Source organism: Vigna umbellata, chromosome 9 (assembly GCF_029865625.1).
Source record: "Vigna umbellata cultivar VRB3 chromosome 9, Vumbellata_1.0, whole genome shotgun sequence".
In the NCBI taxonomy this organism is placed as follows: domain Eukaryota; kingdom Viridiplantae; phylum Streptophyta; class Magnoliopsida; order Fabales; family Fabaceae; genus Vigna; species Vigna umbellata.
The window spans coordinates 32,608,959-32,620,374 of NC_142173.1; positions in this window are offsets into that span (position 1 = coordinate 32,608,959).

An 11,416-nucleotide genomic window follows, 5' to 3' on the forward strand; every position below is an offset into this window, starting at 1 on the left:
GAAGATATTAAAATTAGTTAAAAGCAATTTGTAGAAATTAAATGTAGTAGGAAATTCTTGTAAACCTTGTAAGCTTGCATTTTTATCTTCAATAATCGATTATAGAATAGCAATAATCGATTATCACAGAGTCATACAGGAATAATCGATTATCACTTCATATAATCGATTATCACTTTTTGAAAACCCTGTAACGGACTTGAATAATCGATTATTCATGGCAGTTGGGAGTTGACCTTTGGCATTCAGTGTACTTGGCTATATATTTTGTTTTGGTGAAATTAGAAAAATAACAGTTGAACAAAAAGCTTTTGAGAATACAGTGTGATCTGAGGAAGTTCCAAAAGCTTGTTCATTACATTGCCTGGTCTTGTGAAAAGGAGAAGCTCGCGCTTTGTGGGTCAAAGGTCGGAGCGGTTCTCTTCAAGTTGGCAAAGTTTCTGTTCTTCCGGTTCGTTCGTTCGAAGGAAGGTTTTATCTGTTTTCTGTTTCATTCACTCTATTGTAAACTTGTGAAACTATTTTTAGTGAAAACGTTAATCACTTTTTATAGTGATTAACAACTGGACGTAGATTCTTTTGAATCGAACCAGGATAAAAATTCTGTGTTGAATTTTCTTGCTCTCTATACTCTTTACTGTTTTATACACATCAACTGTTTGGAAATTTGTCTCTAAGTAAATTAAATTTATAAAACTGACCATCTTATTAAGAGTTTGACTGAACACGCTTTCCGCTTTATAAGTTATTCCGCTGTGCAAGATTCTATAACGGTACCGATTGTTCCAACAATTGGTATCAGAGCTTGCTTTGATATTTTTTCAAATCTTTTCGAAAATGGCCGGTCATCAAACTCAAGTATATGCCGAGGGTGCTTCCATCAACAGACCACCACTCTTTACTGGTGATAACTATGCATTCTGGAAAGTCAGAATGGAAATTTTTATGGGGTCTGTTGACAGAGGCATCTGGGAAGCTGTACTAAATGGTCCCTATATTCCAAAAAGAACTATTGATGGTGTAGAAGTAGAAAAACCATACTTTAACTGGACTCCAGAGGAAAATAGAAGAGCTCAATTTGATATTAAGGCTCGCAACATTATTTCATCTGCTGTTGTACTTGATGAGTTTTATAGAATTTCAGTTTGTAAGACAGCACAAGAAATGTGGGAGGTTCTCAGAGTCACACATGAAGGAACAGAGGACGTGAAACGTGCAAGGAAGAACACTCTCATTCAGGAGTATGAGATGTTCAGAATGCAACCTGGAGAAACAATTTCTGATGTCCAAAAGCGATTCATTCACATAGTGAACCACTTGACAGGGTTGGGTAAGACTTTTGATACTGATGAATTAAATGTAAAAATCTTGAAATCATTGGACAGGTCTTGGCAACCAAAAGTAACTGCCATCTCTGAGTCTCAAAATCTTACTCAAATGTCTATGCCAATCTTGTTTGGGAAACTCCGTGAGCATGAACTTGACTTGAGAAGATTGACGGCTGAAGAAGATCAAGGCAAAAGAAAGACACTAGCCTTCAAGTCCGAGATCTCCAAAGGAAAGAACTCTAAAAGGATTGAAGATGATGACTCCGATGATGATAAAGAAAACATGAGTCTTATGATTAAGAAGTTTGCAAAATTTATGAAAGCAAAGGGAAAAGACAAATACCGTGAAGAAAGGAAAGAAAATCATGGATCTTCTTCAAGCATTAAATGTTATGGATGTGGAGAAAGAGGTCATGTGAAGACTGACTGTCCTAAAAATAAGAAAAGTGAAGAAAAGAAAGAAAGAAAGTTTCCAAAGAAGAAGAAAGCTTACATAGCTTGGGAAGAGAATGCTTCTAGTTCTTCAAGCTCAAGCGAATCAGATGAAGAAGCAAATTTGTGCTTAATGGCAGACCTTGAAGATGCAGGAAGCCAAGTAAGTGATTCTAGCTTAGAGTCAAGTAATGAGTTTGACTTACAAAAGGCATTTCTTGATTTGTTAAATGAATCTAAAAAACTTGATGTTGCTCATAAAAAGCTAAAGAAAGAGCATAATGAATTGAAATTGAGATATGAAAAAGTTCTAGATGACGAAGTTGTTTTAAGAAACAAAGTTAGTAATTTGGAAACTAAATTATCTGAATCTGATACTATTGTACATCCTATTGAATGTCTATCATGTAAAAGTCATCTATTTGATATTGACATTCTTGAGCACTTACTTGCAAAGGCAACTAAGTCTAAATCATATGCCAAAACAAACTTTGAGAAAAGCAATGCAAGAAGTGGAAACACACATCTACACAAAAAATCTAAAGTGATAAGAACCCGTAGAGTTTGGGTAGAAAAAGGGACTTTTGTGAAAAATAACGTTTATAAGGCTTGTTGTTTTTACTGCATGAAACTTGGTCACACCTCAAACAAATGCAGCATCAAACATTTTGGTGTTCCAAATGGTAAATATGCATGGGTTAAAACTGTAAAATGATGTATGTTGGCATAAACTAACCCCAAGGACCCATAATAAGATTGGGGACCTAAAGTCTTGCTCAAATTTGTTTTGTAGGAACTTATTAAGTCAAAGAAGTCACTGTGGTATCTTGACAGTGGTTGTTCAAGACACATGACCGGTGACAAGAAAAAGTTTATTTCTTTTGAGAAGAAGAAGCAAGGCTTTGTGACTTATGGAGATAACAACAAAGGTAGAATCATTGGAAATGGAGACATTGGAGGAGGAAACACATTGACTATAAAGGATGTATTATGTGTTAAAGGTCTCAAACATAATCTCCTAAGCATAAGTCAATTATGTGACAAAGGTCTCAAGGTAACTTTTGAACGTGATAGATGCACCGTATATTTTAAAGATTCTACTGAAATTGCTTTGCAAGGTGTTAGGCATAATAACATTTACTTGATTGATATTGAAAATGCATCTAGTCATAATATAACATGTTTAGTTGCTAAAGAGGAAAACCCTTGGCTATGGCATAAAAGAGCTGCACATATACATATGCAACATTTGAATAAATTGATTTCAAAAAATCTTGTGATTGGTTTGCCAAATTTAAAATTTGAGAAAAATAAACTTTGCTCTGCATGTCAAAAGGGAAAGCAAACCAAATCCTCATTCTCATCTAAAACTATAATTTCAACATCAAAACCTTTAGAACTTCTGCATATGGACTTGTTTGGTCCATCTAGAATTAAAAGTTTTGGTGGAAACTACTATGCTCTTGTGATTGTTGATGATTACACTAGATTTACTTGGACATTCTTCTTAACCCTTAAAAATGAAGCTTTTAAAGCATTCAAATCGTTTGCAAAACGTGTTCAAAATGAAAAGGAATTGAAAATCAAAACCTTGAGAAGTGATCACGGTGGTGAGTTTGAAAATGAATCTTTTGAAAAGTTTTGTGAAAAACATGGAATTGCTCATAATTTCTCTGCTCCAAGAACTCCCCAACAAAATGGTGTTGTTGAAAGGAAAAATAGGTCATTAGAAGAACTAGCTAGGACTCTTTTAAATGAATCAAATGTGCCAAAATACTTTTGGGCTGATGCAGTTAGTACTGCTTGTTACGTGTTGAACAGAATGCTAATTAGGCCTATTCTTAAGCTAACTCCCTATGAACTGTTTAACGGTAGAAAACCAAATGTATCTCACTTGAAAATCTTTGGATGTAAATGTTTTGTTTTGAATAATGGTAAAGATAATTTAGGCAAATTTGATGCTAAATCTGATGAGGCAATCTTCTTAGGATATTCTTTAACTAGCAAAGCATATAGGGTGTTTAATAGAAGAACCTTGACAATTGAAGAATCAATGCATGTTGTCTTTGATGAAATTGTGGAACTTGAGGTGAACCCTCTTGAGTCAAATAAATCAATTGCAGGTGATGAGGATTATTTGAGGGAAGCTCTTGAAGAGATGTATCTAAATGAAAACTATCCACCAGAAACTCAAAATGAACATCAAGTAGTTGATCCTAAAAGCTATCAACAACCAAGAGGACTTTCTCTGGACAACATCATCGGAGATATATTAAAAGGGGTAACTCCTAGACACAATCTTAATAATTTCTGCTTAACAGTAGCTTTTGTGTCTCAGGTAGAACCTAAGAACATAAAGGAAGCTCTTCAAGATGATAAATGGTGTGTTGCTATGCAAGAAGAACTTAATCAATTTGAAAGGAATGATGTTTGGCAACTCATTCCTAGACAAGATGATTTTCAAGTCATTGAAACAAAGTGGGTGTTTAGAAACAAGCTTGATGAAGATGGAAACATCACAAAGAACAAAGCCAGGTTAGTTGCAAAGGGCTACTGTCAAGAGGAAGGTATCGACTATGATGAAACTTACGCTCCAGTAGCCAGGTTAGAAGCAATTAGATTATTACTTGCTTATGCCTCTTTGATGAAGTTTAAATTGTACCAAATGGATGTGAAAAGCGCATTTTTGAATGGTTTTATTAAAGAAGAGGTATATGTTAGTCAACCTCCTGGTTTTGAGGATTTTAAATATCCTAATCATGTTTATAAGTTAAAAAAGGCCTTGTATGGTCTTAAACAGGCACCTAGATCTTGGTATGAAAGACTTAGTACCTTCTTGATTGAAAATGATTTCTCTAGAGGAAAGGTTGATTCCACCCTATTTATTAAGAAAGTAGGAAAACATATCTTGATTGTTCAAGTATACGTAGATGACATTATTTTTGGGTCTACAAATAATTCATTATGTGAAGGATTTGCACAAATAATGCAAGGTGAATTTGAGATGTCTATGATGGGTGAGCTTACCTTCTTCTTAGGGCTGCAAATAAAGCAAATAGATGGGGGGACTTTTGTCTCTCAAAATAAATATTGTAGAGAAGTACTTAAGAAGTTTGGTATGGATACTTGTAGAGAAGCCAACACACCTATGGCAACGTCTTGCTATTTAGATAAGGATGAATCTGGTGAAGGGGTAAATGAAACCATGTTTAGAGGAATGATAGGATCCTTACTGTATCTAACTGCTAGTAGACCAGACATTATGCAAAGTGTATGTGTGTGTGCTAGGTACCAAGCTAATCCTAAAGAATCTCATCTAATTGCTGTCAAAAGGATTTTGAAATACCTTAAAGGAACCACTTCTTTTGGACTCTGGTATCCATCTGATGCTTCACTTAGTTTAATAGGTTATTCTGATGCAGACTATGGTGGCTGTAAAATTGATAGGAAAAGTACTAGTGGCACTTGTCATTTTCTGGGTTGTTCTTTAGTGTCTTGGCATTCAAAGAAACAGGCTTGTGTAGCTTTATCTACTACTGAAGCTGAATACATTGCTGCTGGCAATTGTTGTGCCCAAATCTTATGGATGAAACAGCAACTGGAGGATTTTGATATCTTCCTTGATCACATTCCTTTGAAATGTGATAATACTAGTGCTATCAACCTAACTAAGAACCCCATAATGCACTCAAGAACTAAGCACATTGAAATTAGACATCATTTCTTGAGAGATCACATTCAAAAGGGAGATTGCCAAATTGAATACATTGACACGATACATCAATTAGCTGATATCTTTACTAAAGCCCTGCCTAAAGATAGATTCTATGAGCTTAGAAGAGAGTTAGGGGTATTAGACATGTCTTAGACTCCACATTTATGGTTCTTTGCAAATTTTTGTAAGATCAGCGTTCATAATCGATTATCATCAGGTCATAATCGATTATTACAAACCTGGGATACATCCTCTACACTAAGATAATCGATTATCTTACTCCATAATCGATTATGAATTTTCAAACTCATACCTGGAAAATCATGAGCAAATAATCAATTATCTTCATACATAATCGATTATCGTACAATTTCTGGAAAGTGACCAACGAGCAGATAATCGATTATCACTTACGATAATCGATTATCACGCTACCAGTTTCAAAAATAAAGCCGTTGGAGACTCCATAACGGCTCAAAACGGTCATAAACGGCTAGTTCTTCCCTTCTTCTTATAAATAGGCCTCTATAATCGATTGTTAGCCATCTCTTTGCACCTAGCAACTACTGAAATCCAAATCTTGAGCTTCAAATCCCTCCAATTTTACTCACTCTCTCAAACTATCACTCCCTCAACCTTTCTCCATGGCAGATTCAAGGAGACATCGCCGCAGAGCTGTTGGAGCATCCTCTTCCTCTCAACCACGTCTGGCAACGATTGATGGATGGATTTCAGATCAAGAAAGACATGCGGACTATGTTTCTTCCTGGCAAGAGAGACGAATCATGGCAGTAAAGTATATTCGCCTTGATTTTTTCCGTTTCTATGGATTTCAATTTCCAGCGCTGTTTAATGATCAAGGACTCTCAAATCTGGTGGAGCAAAACGGTTGCATTTATCCCGATCTCATCAGAGTGTTCTACTTCAACTTGCGATATCGAGATGGGATTATTTCCACCAAAGTCAAGGGTGTCCCTATAATTTTAGATGATGATGTGTGGACCAACGTTGCCCAACTACCCATCTGGGATGATGCTGTTAAAGTTCATCTCGGACTCCAAGATTTCGATCGATTATCGACCTTCCAATCCTTCCTACGTCACCCTGAACAACAGACTAATCGAAGGCAATTGCTTGTTGGAGGTTTCAAGGTTGAAGCAAGGATGATTCACTACTTACTTGTCTGGATCCTATGTCCTAGAGCAACCAATCTGTTGGAACAATCGGTACCGTTATAGAGTCGCGCAGCGGAATAAAATATTCGGAAAGCGTGTTACGGTCACAAATCAAGTTTAATGGTCCATTTTAGAAAAACAATTTTCTTAGAGAAAATTTATCAAACAGTTGATATGCGTAAAAGATAAAGAGTGTAGGGAATAGAAAATCACACAAGCAATTTTTATCCTGGTTCGATTCAAAAGAATCTACGTCCAGTCGTTAATCACTATAAATAGTGATTAACCTTTTTCACTAAAAAGTTATTTAACAGATTACAAGAAATAGTGAATAAAGCAGATAAATAAACCTTCCTTCGACGAACGAACCGGAAGAAGAACACTCTGCCAACTCGAAGAGAACCGCTCCGACTATCGACAAACGAAACACGAGCTTCTCCTATTCACGAGACCAGGCAGAGCACCTTGCTAACTCGAAGAGAGCTTGCTCCGACTATCGACACACGACACGCGAGCCTCTCCTGTTCACGAGACCAAGCAAGGGAACTTGAACTATAGCTTCTAAGAACTTCCTCTGACAAACAGTATTCTGCAAGAGCTTCTGTTCAACAACGTTACCTTCTGATTTCTCCAAATCAAAATATATAGCCAAGTACACTGAATGCCAAAGGACAGCTCCCAACTGCCATGAATAATCGATTATTGTAAGTGATAATCGATTATTCAAGTCCGTTACAGGTTTTCAAAGATGTGATAATCGATTATATGAAGTGATAATCGATTATTCAAGTATGACTTGTGATAATCGATTATTGCTTAATCATAATCGATTATTGCAGGTTAAAAATGCAAGTTTACAAGGTTTACAAGAATTTCCTACTACATTTAATTTCTACAAATTGCTTTTAACTAATTCTAATATCTTCTTCAACTAAAACTTCTTGTAGCATCATCAAAACAAATTTCTTCAAGATTTACCAATACTCCTTATTGGTAACACAATCATGCTCAATGTTCTGAACAGGATCTACTTCTTCTGTATGGGATCCTGAATCACATCCACATCGATTGGCCTGCTCTCATTGCTGACACTATGGTAAAAGCTAAGAAATCCCATTCTTATCACCTTCCTTATGCTCTTCTTATTTCTAGAATCTTGGAGTACAAAGGGGTCAATATTGAAGGAGAACTTGTCCAAGCCACTCAAGTTGTTGGCTCGGAAATTGGCGATACTACCTTTCGTCAGATGGGATTCATTACTAGAGGCAGGGTCCTTATTCACAAAGATGATGATCATCCTGATGTAGATGAAGATGATGACATGGACACTCATATGGCTGACCCCGTAAGTGCCGCTGCTCCGTCTAATGCTGGACCATCCAACATACCCTCCTCTTCCTCAATTTCTATGGAAGAACATTTTGCAAGGTTATCTAAACAATTGGAGGATATGAGTCTTGCACAAAAGACTCACTTTGAGGCGATTTATGATTGGCAACGATCTGTTGATGAGCACATGGTTGATCAATTTCTTGATCTTGATGTTCGCCTATCTAACATCGAGAATCATCTCAACATTCAACCTCCCGCGAGATCTCCTAGTCCTGAGTTTTAGATATAGGTTCTCTGTTAGACTGTTTTGTTGTTTACTTGCCATTTCATCTATGTTAAAATTCAGTCTGTTATGTGTCTTCTTATAATGTACTTTTCTTTTTATAAATAAAATGATCTCTTGATTATATGCATCCTTTGATTAATTGAGGGGGAGATCATATTTAGGGGGAGCCTTTACCATTCGATCTTTTTGCTTCTGATCAAAAAGGGGGAGAAGAATAATACAAAGGGAAAAGTATAAATTATTACAGGTATTGCTAACCTTGTTGCTGTTTGTTAGCTTATATGTTTTGCAGGTAAGCCAAACTTGCTTTTAAAATTGAATTTTTGATCATCATCAAAAAGGGGGAGATTGTTACCAATAAGGAGTATTGGCAAATCTTGAAGAAATTTGTTTTGATGATGCTACAAGATGTTTAGTTGAAGAAGATATTAAAATTAGTTAAAAGCAATTTGTAGAAATTAAATGTAGTAGGAAATTCTTGTAAACCTTGTAAGCTTGCATTTTTATCTTCAATAATCGATTATAGAATAGCAATAATCGATTATCACAGAGTCATACAGGAATAATCGATTATCACTTCATATAATCGATTATCACTTTTTGAAAACCCTGTAACGGACTTGAATAATCGATTATCACTTACAATAATCGATTATTCATGGCAGTTGGGAGTTGACCTTTGGCATTCAGTGTACTTGGCTATATATTTTGTTTTGGTGAAATTAGAAAAATAACAGTTGAACAAAAAGCTTTTGAGAATACAGTGTGATCTGAGGAAGTTCCAAAAGCTTGTTCATTACATTGCCTGGTCTTGTGAAAAGGAGAAGCTCGCGCTTTGTGGGTCAAAGGTCGGAGCGGTTCTCTTCAAGTTGGCAAAGTTTCTGTTCTTCCGGTTCGTTCGTTCGAAGGAAGGTTTTATCTGTTTTCTGTTTCATTCACTCTATTGTAAACTTGTGAAACTATTTTTAGTGAAAACGTTAATCACTTTTTATAGTGATTAACAACTGGACGTAGATTCTTTTGAATCGAACCAGGATAAAAATTTTGTGTTGAATTTTCTTGCTCTCTATACTCTTTACTGTTTTATACACATCAACTGTTTGGAAATTTGTCTCTAAGTAAATTAAATTTATAAAACTGACCATCTTATTAAGAGTTTGACTGAACACGCTTTCCGCTTTATAAGTTATTCCGCTGTGCAAGATTCTATAACGGTACCGATTGTTCCAACAGTGTTCACGGTGTCCGAGATTGAATGAAGAAACGGAGTGTGGTCCGTGATGTGCAGCAAGGAAGAGATGTTCGGTTTTTACTCTTTCACGCTTGAGTCAAATTTTATTTTCGTATCTTATATATTAAAATGGATTTAGGTTGAAGCAGCTAGCTCATTTCATTCTCATCTTCTTCACTTTCACGTTTGAATTCAATAAGTATAAATTATATTTTATATATGCATTCAAGAAGCAGCATGTTTATTTAAATAACTTTATTGCTTACGTATTTTAATTCATTGATTTTCGTGATGAAATGCATTTAATGTTAAGCTAAAAGTTCACATTCAATTGGTTCATGAAAAGGTGCATTGAATTTTCATTCTTGCTGCACGTGAATTAATGCTTTGCAATTGATGGTTTATGGATGTCCTTTTCTTCAACAATTTATTTCACTGCTCCAATTGCTTCAGCTGGAATGTGGGTATATTTAAATGCCGCTAGGTTTTTTATCTTTTTTATTTTTTTTTCATTATTTAATTTTAATACTCACTTTAATGTTGTCAATTATACTCAATTTAATTCTGCAGAAACGCGCGTTCGTCCAATTTGATGAAAATTGGACGTTCGTCCAAAATGGCTCGACCAATTAGTGGTCGGCCAAGATATTGGCGCGTTCGTCCAAAACGGCTCGACCAATTAGTGGTCGGCCAAATTATGTTTAGCGTTCGGTTTTTAGTTCAGGGTTAGCGTTCGTCCAAACATTTTAAATGTTCGGTTTTGATGTAAGAGTAGTGAGCGTTCGGTTTTTATTGGGTGTTCTAAGGTGTGGATATTAGACATTCGGTCTTATTTAATTGAAACTGTGAGCGTACGTTTTTGTGGGTACTCTTAGGTTCGGATATTGAGCGAACGGTTTTTGTCTAATTGTGATGTGAGCGTTCGGTAATAATTCGATAGTTTTAAGTTTAAATCTGGAGCGTTCGGTCTTGTTCTGTTGAGCATTCGGTTGTAGTTTAAATTCTGATTTTGAGCGTTCGGTCTTGGTTTCAATCTGATTGTGAGCGTTCGGCCTTAATTCGATTTCCAATCTTAAACGTTCGTCCATATGGTGTTCGGCCTTGATATTTAAGCGCTAGGTCAAATAGTGTTTAATTCAATAGGGTATTCAATGGTTTAGCGTTCGACCCTGTAGCGTTTAATCTCATAGCGTTCGGCCCAAGTACTACATCTCAGCGTTCGGTCTAAGTTCTCTATTTCAGTGTTCGATCTTAAGTAGCATTCTTAGGATTTAATCTTGAACGTTCGGTTTTGATGTATTAGTGTGCGTTCGGTTTTAAATTCAGAATCCTTAATTTAGATCTGGAACGTTCGGTTGTAAATTGATATTCGTAAGGTTGGACCATGAACGTTCGGTCTTAGTGTACTAGAAATTTTAGCGTTCGTTCTTTTAGGATTCGGATTTAGCGTTCGTCCAATATGGTGTTCGATAAAATAGCGTTCGACCTAAGTACTCGATCCCAGCGTTCGGCCTACGTATCAATCTTAGCGTTCGTTCTTAAAGTGCTTTCGGTGAAATAGCGTTCGTCCTAAGTATCAATCCCAGCGTTCGACCTAATGGTGTGATCAGTGAAATAGCGTTCGGCCTGTTAGTAAATAGCGTTCGGCCTGATTGTTTAGGGTTTGATAGCGTCCGTCCAAATAGAGTTCGGCCTATTGATTGGTAATTAGCGTTCGTCCGATGTTTGGCAATTAGCGTTCGTCCATTTGGCAATTAGCGTTCGTCCGTGGTTTTCACTTAATAGCGTTCGTCCTGGGTGGTGAATAGTGCTCGTCCAAATAGTATTTTACAAATAAGTTGGATTCCAAGTTCCTTTGCTCTTGGGTTGAATTATGTGTACCAATGGTTGGAATATTGTCTGTGACGTGATTTATTT